The following is a 12,337-nucleotide window of genomic DNA, read 5'->3' as shown; positions in this document are numbered from 1 at the left end:
AACAGGCAGAATACGGCGCTGCGGTAGGCACTGTCTTTATAAGACAACAAGTTGGTTGGTTGGTTGGTTGGTTTGTAGGATTAAAGGGACCAGACTGCAACGGCCATCGGTCCCTAAGACAACAAGTGTCTGGCGCGTTTGTTAGATCGGTTACTGCTGCTACAATGGAGGATTATCAAGATTTAAGTGAGTTTCAACGTGGTGTTATAGTCGGCGCAAGAGCGATGGGACACACCATCTCCGAAGTAGCGATGAAGTGCGGATTTTCCAGTATGACCATTTCACGAGTGTACCGTGAATATCAGGAATCCGATAAAACATCAAATCTCCGACATCACTGCGGCCGGAGAAAGATCCTGCAAGAACGGGACCAACGACGACTGAAGAGAATCGTTCAACGTGAGGTGCTACCCTTCTGTAAATTGCTGCAGACTTCAATGCAGGGGTATCAAAAAGTGTCAGGTGCGGGCCATTCAACGAAACATCATCGATATGGGCTCTCGCAGCCGAAGGCCCACTTGCATACTCTTGATGACCGCACGACACAAAGCTTTACACCTCGTATGGGCCCGTAGACACCGACATTGGACTTTTGATGACTGGAAACATGGTTGCCTGGTCGGACAAGTCTCGTTTCAAACTGTATCGAGCGGAAGGACATGTAAGGGTATGGAGACGACCTAATGAATCCATGGACCCTACATGTCAGCAGAGGAATGTTCAAACTGATGGAGGCTCCGTAATGCTGTGGTGCGTGTGAAATTGGAGTGATATGAGCCCCTGGTACGCCTAGGTACGACTTTGACACGAGAAACTTACGTGAGCATCCTTCCTAATCACCTGCATCCATTCAGGTCCATTGTGCAGTCCCACGAACTTGGGTAATTTCAATAGGACAATGCAACGTAGCCGCGTGGGATTAGCCGAGCTGTCTAGGGCGCTGCAGTCATGGACTGTGCGGCTGGTCCCGGCGGAGGTTCGAGTCCTCCCTCGGGCATGGGTGTGTGTGTTTGTCCTTAGGATAATTTAGTTTAAGTAGTGTGCAAGCTTGTGGACTGATGACCTTAGCAGTTAAGTCCCATAAGATTTCACACACATTTTCAATGCGACGTACCACACGTCCAGAATTGCTACAGAGTAGCTCCAGGAGCATTCTTCTGAGTTTAAACACTTCCGCTGGCCACCAAATTCTCCAGACGTGAACATTATTGAGCATATCTGAGATGCCTTGCAAGTGCTGTTCAGGAAAGTTCTCCACCCCTCGTACTCTTACGGATTTACGGCAGTTCCCTCCAGCACTACTTCAGACCGAGCGAGGTGGCGCAGGGGTTAGCACACTGGTCTCGCATTCGGCAGGACGACGGTCCAATCCGCGTCCGGCCATCCTGATTTAGGTTTTCGGCGATTTCCCTAAATCGCTCCAGGCAAATGCCGGGATGGTTCCTTTGAAAGGGCACAGCCGACTTCCTTCCCCGTCCTTCCCTAATCCGATGAGACCGATGACCTCGCTGTCTGGTCTCCTCCCCCAAAAGAGCCCAACCCGACTACTTCAGTCATTAGTCGAGTCCATGACAGTTCATGTTGCGACACTTTTGCGCGCTCGCGGGGGCGCTACACGATATTAGGCAGTTGTACCAGTTTCTTTGCTCTTCAGTGTGTCAATGTACTCGTCTTTTCAAGCGCTTTCAGATGCCTTATACAAGTATGTCACTCCATTTTTTTAAAAATCGTACTTGCCTGACTATCTAGTCATTCGAGTTGACCCCATATCAGTTATTGACTGTTTAACATCCTCTGCATGGCTCCGCCAAGTTCCCGCATCGCCTTGTCGAGGAAAAGAAAAGTATGCTCAGAGCGCTAGGCTGTGCTGCAGTTGCACCAGGCAGTACTGCGCCTTCTGTGAGTCCTGGTGGGGCATTCACACAGTGTGACGTCACCTGCCGGCGTGGGCGCTATTGGGAAAGGTGCGGGGGCCGTGGGCACCGGTGGCTGGGCGTGGGACGCGGTCGCGCGGTCATAAACGCGTGGACGTTTTCAGCGCTCCGGACTCCTATTCGCAGAGAGCACAGTCAGATTTCTCGTCCTAACACTATGAATTGGTTCTCCCAAAATTATTCAAGGAAAATAGCTTTCCTGTGTCCTACATGCAGATTCCTGGCAACTGATAAGGGGAGGCCACGACGTTTGGAACGCGGATTTACTGCAAACTTCGGACAAACGTATTACTCCATGAGGACAACAAAATGTGTAAGCAGTAGCGCGTACTTCTCAAGCGCTATTGAGAAAACCGCAAGATAATTTCAGTCGTCAAATGTATATCTCCGCGTGGCCATTTTTACCATGAAGCGGCGGCAGCCGAGTGGTTAGCGTTCAAGCCCCGTAATCGATGGATCGATGGATCGAGTCCCGTTCGTCAGTTTCTTTTTTTGTTTTCAACACAGTCATTTTCTTTACTACTTATATTACAATTGATATAATGGGAAAAATACGTGTAATCGGACGAACTTTTATTAAATTTACAATGTTATTTGGCAGTCTACAAATTTTTATTATCACAGATAATTGTCATTCTCAATGGAGAGAAGTCTTCCGAAGTAAAAGTGATTTCAGGTGTGCCGCAGGGGATTGTCATAGGACCGTTGCTATTCACAATATACGTAAATCACCTTGTGGATGACATCGGAAGTTCACTGAGGCTTTTTGGGGATGATGCTGTGGTATATCGAGAGGTTGTAACGTTGGAAAATTGTACTGAAATGCAGCAGGATCTGCAGCGAATTGACGCATGGTGCAGGGAATGGCAATTGAATCTCAATGTAGAGAAGTGTAATGTGCTGCGAACACACAGAAAGAAAGATCCCTTATCATTTAGCTACAATATAGCAGGTCAACAACTGGAAGCAGTTAATTCCATAAATTATTTGGGAGTACGCATTAGGAGTGATTTAAAATGGAATGATCATATGAAGTTGATCGTCGGTAAAGCAGATGCCAGACTGAGATTCATTGGAAGAATCCTAAGGAAATGCAATCCGAAAACTAAGGAAGTAGGTTACAGTACGCTTGTTCGCCCACTGCTTGAATACTGCTCAGCAGTGTGGGATCCGTACCAGATAGCGTTGATAGAAGAGATAGAGAAGATCCAACGGAGAGCAGCGCGCTTCGTTACAGGATCATTTAGTAATCGCGAAAGCGTTACGGAGATGATAGATAAACTCCAGTGGAAGACTCTGCAGGAGAGACGCTCAGTAGCTCGGTACGGGCTTTTGTTAAAGTTTCGAGAACATACCTTCACCGAAGAGTCAAGCAGTATATTGCTCTCTCCTACGTATATCTCGCGAAGAGACCATGAGGATAAAATCAGAGAGATTAGAGCCCACACAGAAGCATACCGACAATCCTTCTTTCCACGAACAATAGGAGACTGGAATAGAAGGGAGAACCGATAGAAGTACTCAAGGTACCCTCCGCCACACACCGTCAGGTGGGTTGCGGAGTATGGATGTAGATGTAGATGGATGTAGATGTAGATGTAATGTAAAATTCATAACTATCGACTAGTAAACGACCAAACGCATGAAGTGATACTGAAAATGTATGCTTGTGCGTGATTTGAGAAATCCCTTATACCCGGAAGGAGCCCGAAACTACCTGTTACGTACATGTTTTGACCGGTACACACGGCTTTCGAAAGATGTACAATTAATCGTCTCTTTCGACATTACGAGTACAAGTTGCAGGATGGTATTTTTCGTCAAAACATGGAAAACATAAAGTTATAAATATTATATTATTTGTGATAATAAAGATTTGTAGACTGCCAAATAACATTGTACATTTAATTAAAGTTCATACTATTACACGTATTTTTCCCATTATATCAACTGTAATGTAAATAGTAAAGAAAATGACTGTGTTGAAAATAAAAAAAACTGACGATCGGGACTCGATCCAGCGATACAGCGATTACGGGGCTTGAACGCTAACCACTCGGCTGCCGCCGTTTCATGGTAAAAATGGCCACGCGAAGATATATATTTGACGACCGAAATTATCTTGCGATTTTCTCAGTAGCGCTTGAGAAGTACACGCTACTGCTTACACATTTTGTTGTCCTAACGGAGTACTACGAGTGTACGACGTTTGCAGTAAATCCGCGTTCCAAACGTCGTGGCCACCCCTTGTGAGTGTCGTGGTGCATTGGTGAGGACACTAGATTTGATTTCCCGACCTGACTTCCTGATTTAGATTTACCGCTTTACACTGCGAATGCTGATAAGGTGAAAAGTACAGGATGGGCGTCCAAAGTTTTTCTTTTCTATTGGGTTGCATAGAATTGCAGCACTGGTTATCCTGTTATCAAACATATGTTGGACATGGTCTTTCCAGTTAAAGCTGTATTTCTGAGTTATAGTTGGAATAGGTTCTATATTTAGCTCTTATCAAATGCCGGTGTTTCCTTTATAATCGAGTAACGAATAATCAGAGCCGGCCGGAGTGGCCGAACGGTTCAAGGCGCTACAGTCTGGAACCGCGCGTCCGCTACGGTCGCAGGTTCGAATCCTTCCTCGGGCGTGGATGTGTGTGATGTCCTTATGCTAGTTAAGTTTAAGTAGTTCTAAGTTCTAGGGGACTGATGACCTCAGCAGTTAAGTCCCATAGTGCTCAGAGCCATTTCAACCATTTTGAATCATCAGAGATAAAGGTCTTCCACTTTTTAAAGGAATATTCGTTGCTCGGTTATAAAGGAAACACTGACATTAGATAAGAACTGAATATAGAACCTATCTCTGACGTTTCAGTTTGTTGTAATTGATCTGATGTTAATGTACGACATGCGCTACAATATAGCTGCATAGGCAAGGCTATTACTTCGGAAGCTTAATTAATGTCTCTTTCTGTGCATTATGATTTAATGTTGTATGGCTGCACATAAATGTTTGAATCTGGCCAATTTTAACTCTGCACTGTATGACTTGGAAAATTTTAAATTGCATCTTAGGTATTTGAAGTCTTACTTGTTCAATTATTTTCCTATCAAGGAAAAAAAAATCACTGTCCGAAGAGGCCTTGACGATCCTATGGTACCGACTGGCCGCCATGTCACCCTCAGCCCTTAGGCATCACCAGATGGAGTTACAGAGGGAGCAGATGGCCAGCTCACTGCCCTTCTGGCCGTTGTCAGTTCGTGACCGGTGCCGCTATTTGTCATCAAGTAGGTCCTCCTCAATTGGCTTCACAAGGGCTGAGTTTACTCCGTTTGCCAACAGCACTCGGCAGACCCAGACGTTGACCCATCAGCCAAGCCCGACAGTGCTTAACTCGCCCGGGTATAAGTGCACGTGCCGGAGCCATCTGACTGTAACGTTTGTGACTTGTTTGTGGGAAGGCTGTTCCACACAGAGTAAAAACAACCAGCACACTGATGTGTGTACATTTCAAGGTACCACATATAAAAGTATTTGCATTTATATTCGTTACACCCCGTGCATGTTGATATCCTCATTTCGTATTTAGCGGCAGTTTGACTCAATTTATGTACTGCAGTTTGAAATTTTTCCTTCACATTTTCCCATTATAAAATGATTATCAACAATCAGCACTGTCATTAAATTAAAATTATCACTTAGTGTGTCGTTTAATATAGTCAACCACTTATGAATGATATGGTCAGTATAAACGTTAAAATCGGCGGGGGCAGTGGGCGGCCTTGTCTATCTCCTTGATTAATGTACGAAGATTTTGTCGCCTTCTTTATGGTACGCATCTTTATTTCATTATTTTTGTATATCGTCTAAATTACAGTAAGCAAATGTGGAATTGCCATAGCATTTACCTTTTACTTTGTCTAATGCCTTTTCATAATCGAAAAAAACAGTGAGTTAGTAATCGTAATGCACTATTTTCGGTTACTTCTGTCAAAGTGACAAATACAATCAGAGCAAGATGTGCATTTTCTAAATCCATGGCGTGCCTCTAACATATGTACTTTCACGATCAGAATCATTCCTCATATATGTCCCATATGAGCTACTTTAACGATCTCGTTGTTGACAGCATTTTAAAAATCATGATCGTCCACTAGATTTTTGATTCCTTTCTTCAGTCTTTCCAACATTCGATGGTAAAAGGTTCTGATCATAATCTAACTTCCGAATTTCTTCATCGGGGGCTTCACGGCCATGTATCATCGAATATTGGAGATACCTTTACAGATGGCTAAAAGTACTGTTTCTCACAGTCTCCACGAGCCAAAATTTCTTAACGTCTCGAAACACGTGTTTCATGTTCGTTTACCTTCAGCCTATTAACTGCTACCCCACACACTTCACATAAACATCCTCGAAATGTATATCTCCGGCCCAGTTTCACTGCATATGGCGAATGCTGAAGAGACAACTAAAAGTCTCCTGCAGGATCTGGTGACCAATGATCTTGAATTAGGAGGCAATTTCAGAGGTTTTCCGCCTTCGCCCTGTTAACATTACAAGTTAACCAATTTTCGCTCTGATCTTTCACGTTACAGTAGCATGTTTTGCGCTACGTTGGTCGACTTCCTGCTTCTGTGTCTGCCTAGATAAAGCGGCTAAGCTGTACTTTGATTAGGAGTCTCTATTAAACAGTTTGTTCCCCTTTAGTGGGTTACGTTATTTAGCACAAGGGAGGGAGGAAGACAAACGCGTATCACTTCCAATAAGACTTATGTATCTCTGGAGGCTCACCAAATACTGTGAATAGTGAAGGATACACAGGAGAGTGCAGCGTAGATGCAACCACATCCGGCTCCCGAACTTTCAAACGAAGTGTGAGACTGCCAAGGTTGTCGTGAGCAAGCGTAAACAGTCTAGTAATATCCGATACGAACTCCAAAAACATAAGCAGGGTGGTTATCAGCAGAGAATTGTTGCAAGAACTATTAGGAGTCATAAACGACAGCGGTCTGACCTCATCGACGTGGTGTCCGGGTACTTAATTAGACTTGTTACGACTATTTCAAGCACCTCTTGCGTTCCCGGTGGGCGGAACGAGTGCTGCTCGTGAGAGTCGATACGTGTATAAATGTACCGTTATTGGACAATCCGCACAGCTGTTTTACTCATGCAGGGTTATGTACGCTTTCGCTCTGATTACGTTTTGGACCACTTTCTGTACGTACTTCATTTCATCAGTTGTGTTCGACTGCCACAGGTATCTTGCGTGTGAAGATGGTACCGCATACTTTCGAAATCGGTCATGTGAATTAAATATTATCAATAAAACAAGTGAATAGATTATCCAACCATAGCATATCAATGAAACACAGCCGAAAGCCACAGAAGCTCCATCTATGAAGATTTATTTATTTATTTATGCTTTTGTCTTACCTGGCAAAAATAGTTAGTTCAGACATTGATATGGGTCAACATTACAATTTCACTACTACACGAGTAAGAATAATAATAAGAATAGTGTCCGGTACATTTTTCGCTGAGGCTAGAAATGAGTTGGAGAGACAATTCCCAAATCGTTGGATTGGACGCGGAGGAGATGTGTCGTGGCCGGCTCGTTCGCCAGACTTACGCCTCTGGATTTTTTCTTGTGGGGATTCGTAAAAGATATTGCTTTTAAAGACATTCCAACTACACCTGAAGATATGCGAGAGAGAATTGTTAGAGCATGTGCTTCGATAAGTGCCGATGTGATAAGGAATACCACTCAAACCAAGATAAAATTGCAGCACTGCTTTGATACCAATGGTCATCACTTCGAACACCTTCTGTAAATGGACGTTCATGCGATCTTCGTTGACCTTCAAAGACCCTACTGCTACACATCATTGGATTCGTCTCGATAGCCGCTATCAGAAAATAAGTACCAAACTATAACATCCCATTTAAAAAAACAAAGTTGACTTTCATATCTCTGAAGCGACACCATCTAGCAACAAAAAACTAAGGTCATATTATGGCCTCCGTTGTCCCACGCAACTTTTGTCCACAAACTTTTCAGCTCCTATCATACTGTCGGAGATATTCTAGGTCGCAATAGTTTGTGTCTCCCCTGTATTTTAGTAAATAAGTAAATTCTTCCTCCCGAACAGGCCACGAGGACCCAACGGTACTGACCGGCCGCCGTGTCATCCTCAGCTCATAGGCGTCACAGGATGCGGATATGGAGGGGCATGTGGTCAGCACACCTCTCTCCCGGCCGTATGTCAGTTTCCGAGACCGGAGCCGCTACTTCTTAAACAAGTTGGCTGGTTCAAATGGCTCTGAGCACTATGGGGCTTAACTACTGTGGTCATCAGTCCCCTAGAACTTAGAACTACTTAAACCTAACTAACCTAAGGACATCACAGACATCCATGCCCGAGGCAGGATTCGAACCTGCTACCGTAGCAGTCGCGCGGTTCCGGACTGCGCGCCTAGAACCGCTAGACCCTTAAACAAGTAGCCCCTCAGTTTGCCTAACAAGGGCTGAGTGCACCCCACTTGCCAAAAGCGCTCAGCAGACCGGATGGTCACCCATCCAAGAGCTAGCCCAGCCCGACAGCGCTTAACTTCGGTGATCTGACGAGAACCGGTGTTAGCACTGCGGCAAGGCCCTTGACTACATAAATAAAAATGTTTTGTTACATCTTTTCTCCCCTGCTCACTTCGTTTTGTACGTAAGGCCAAGTCTGAGGAACTACTGTAGAGATTTTGATACGGTCTTTGAATTACCGGGACCAATATCTTGCCATTATCGATATCGATAACAGGTAAAAATCGTTGATATTCTGGATTCCTGGGATGGATGAAGTATACATATACATAACTAAATTTGTGCGGAACCCTCAGTGCGGGACTCCTACTTGCACTTCGCTAATTTTTTTATGGATGACAATGTGCAACAGTATCGAACTGCGCAAATCTAGGAAGGCTTGGCACGGGAGGATATTCGGTTTATGGACTGGTCTGCCCGTTCCTCCGACTTAAATCTCACCAAGCACGTGTGGAATGTGCTGGGGAGACGTATTGCCGCAGGTCCACATACACGAACGATCATCCGACTGTTGTCAGTCGCGCTAGTGAAGAAATGGAGAACCATTCCACAAGAACTCCTTACCAACCTTGGAGCCTTGGGGCAAGCGTGGGAGCACGTCGCAGAGGGTGTTTTCCGTGGTGATGAAACAGCTTATTAAGAACCATGAGCCAGCTTTTGTAATGTGCAGAGAACCATCATAAAACGCGGTGAATTCAGTGTAATTATTGTCTTTGAATAAAAATATTTCTGTTTGTCTCATCCTGCATTTCTTTCAGTTATTTTCTGTGCTATACTATATAACAGTGAAGAGCCAAAGAAACTAGTTCACCTGTCTAATATCGTGCAGGGCCCCCGCGAGGACGCAGAAGTGCCGCAGCGCGACGTGGCATGGACTCGACTAATGTCTGAGGTAGTGCCGGAGGGAATCGACACCATAAATCCTGCAGGACTGTCCATAAATCCGTAAGAGTACGGGCGGTGGGGGGGGGGGGGGGGGATGGAGATCTCTTCTGAACATCACATGGCAAGGCATCCCAGAAATGTTCGATAGTGTTCATGTCTGGGGAGTTTGGTGGCCAGTGGAAGCGTTTAAACTCAGTAGTGTATTCCTGGAGCCACTGTGTAGCAATTCTGGACTTGTGGGGGTGTCGCATTGTTCTGCTGCAACTGCCCAAGTTTGTCGTAATTCACAATATATTATGGCCTCCGTTGTCCCACGCAACTTTTGTCCACAAACTTTTCAGCTCCTATCATACTGTCGGAGATATTCTAGGTCGCAATAGTTTGTGTCTCCCCTGTATTTTAGTAAATAAGTAAATTCTTCCTCCCGAACAGGCCACGAGGACCCAACGGTACTGACCGGCCGCCGTGTCATCCTCAGCTCATAGGCGTCACAGGATGCGGATATGGAGGGGCATGTGGTCAGCACACCTCTCTCCCGGCCGTATGTCAGTTTCCGAGACCGGAGCCGCTACTTCTTAAACAAGTTGGCTGGTTCAAATGGCTCTGAGCACTATGGGGCTTAACTACTGTGGTCATCAGTCCCCTAGAACTTAGAACTACTTAAACCTAACTAACCTAAGGACATCACAGACATCCATGCCCGAGGCAGGATTCGAACCTGCTACCGTAGCAGTCGCGCGGTTCCGGACTGCGCGCCTAGAACCGCTAGACCCTTAAACAAGTAGCCCCTCAGTTTGCCTAACAAGGGCTGAGTGCACCCCACTTGCCAAAAGCGCTCAGCAGACCGGATGGTCACCCATCCAAGTGCTAGCCCAGCCCGACAGCGCTTAACTTCGGTGATCTGACGGGAACCGGTGTTAGCACTGCGGCAAGGCCCTTGACTACATAAATAAAAATGTTTTGTTACATCTTTTCTCCCCTGCTCACTTCGTTTTGTACGTAAGGGCAAGTCTGAGGAACTACTGTAGAGATTTTGATACGGTCTTTGAATTACCGGGACCAATATCTTGCCATTATCGATATCGATAACAGGTAAAAATCGTTGATATTCTGGATTCCTGGGATGGATGAAGTATACATATACATAACTAAATTTGTGCGGAACCCTCAGTGCGGGACTCCTACTTGCACTTCGCTAATTTTTTTATGGATGACAATGTGCAACAGTATCGAACTGCGCAAATCTAGGAAGGCTTGGCACGGGAGGATATTCGGTTTATGGACTGGTCTGCCCGTTCCTCCGACTTAAATCTCACCAAGCACGTGTGGAATGTGCTGGGGAGACGTATTGCCGCAGGTCCACATACACGAACGATCATCCGACTGTTGTCAGTCGCGCTAGTGAAGAAATGGAGAACCATTCCACAAGAACTCCTTACCAACCTTGGAGCCTTGGGGCAAGCGTGGGAGCACGTCGCAGAGGGTGTTTTCCGTGGTGATGAAACAGCTTATTAAGAACCATGAGCCAGCTTTTGTAATGTGCAGAGAACCATCATAAAACGCGGTGAATTCAGTGTAATTATTGTCTTTGAATAAAAATATTTCTGTTTGTCTCATCCTGCATTTCTTTCAGTTATTTTCTGTGCTATACTATATAACAGTGAAGAGCCAAAGAAACTAGTTCACCTGTCTAACATCGTGCAGGGCCCCCGCGAGGACGCAGAAGTGCCGCAGCACTCGAGATCTCTTCTGAACATCACATGGCAAGGCATACCAGAAATGTTCAATAGTGTTCATGTCTGGGGAGTTTGGTGGCCAGTGGAAGCGTTTAAACTCAGTAGTGTATTCCTGGAGCCACTGTGTAGCAATTCTGGACTTGTGGGGGTGTCGCATTGTTCTGCTGCAACTGCCCAAGTTTGTCGTAATTCACAATGGACATGAATGGGTACAGCTGATCAGACAGAATGCTTAGGTTCGTGTCACCTGTCAGAGCCGTATCTAGACGTATCATAGGTCCCAAATCATTCCAACTGCACACGCCCCTCACCATTACGGAGCCTCCAACAGCTGCTGACATTTAGAAACCACAGATTCATGAGATTGTCTCCAGATTCGTACCATACAATATGAAACGAGACTCGTCCGACCAGGCAACATGTTTCCAGTCGTCAACAGTCCAATGTCGGTGTTGACGGGCCCAGAGGAGACGTAAATCTTCGTGTCGTGCAGTCATCAAGGGTACACGAGTGGGCCTTCGGCTCCGAAAGCCCATATCGATGATGTTTCGTTGAATGGCTCGCACGCTGACACTTGTTGATGGCCCAGTATTGAAATCTGCAGCAGTTTGCGGAAGGGTTGCGCTTCTGCCACGTTGAACGATTCTCTTCAGTCGTCGTTGGTCCTGTTCATCTCTATCTCGGAGATGCTGTGTCCCATAGCTCGTGTCCCGACCATAACACCACGTTAAAATTCTTAAATCTTGATAACCTGCCATTGTAGCAGCAGTAACCGGTCTAACAACTGCGCCAGACACTTGTTTCTTATATAGGCGTTGCCGACCGCAGTACCGTAAAAATGGTTTAAATGGATCTAAGCACTATGGGACTTAACATCTGAGGTCATCAGTCCCCTAGACTTAGAACTACTTAAACCTAAATAACCTAAGGAGATCACACACATCCATGCCCGAGGCAGGATTCGAACCTGCGACTGTAGCAGCAGCGCGGTTCCGGACTGAAGCGCCTAGAACCCCTCGGCCACTGCGGCCGGCGCAGCGCCGTATTCTGTCTGTTTACATACCTCTGAATACGCCTGTGTATAGCAGTTTCTTTGACTTTTCAGTGTAGTTTTTTCTGTGTATGGTCAAAGCTTCATCGAGCTATGTTATTCGGGGGTGATACATCAACCGGAAGTTCCTTTCGTCCTTGGA

At 45.6% G+C, this 12,337-nt stretch overlaps 1 protein-coding gene and 1 pseudogene across 1 annotated transcript in view; both read right to left on the bottom strand.

The window, feature by feature from the left end:
* Window positions 1-12,337, bottom strand: part of LOC124789443 — a 222,899-nt gene that overhangs the window by 64,759 nt on the left and 145,803 nt on the right. The window lies entirely within an intron of this gene.
* LOC124791200 lies at window positions 10,233-10,350 on the bottom strand (annotated as a pseudogene).

Source organism: Schistocerca piceifrons, chromosome 3, assembly GCF_021461385.2.
Source record: "Schistocerca piceifrons isolate TAMUIC-IGC-003096 chromosome 3, iqSchPice1.1, whole genome shotgun sequence".
Lineage (NCBI taxonomy): Eukaryota > Metazoa > Arthropoda > Insecta > Orthoptera > Acrididae > Schistocerca > Schistocerca piceifrons.
The sequence above is the reverse complement of the archived record's forward strand: the minus strand, read 5'-3'. Positions and strand labels throughout refer to the sequence as shown.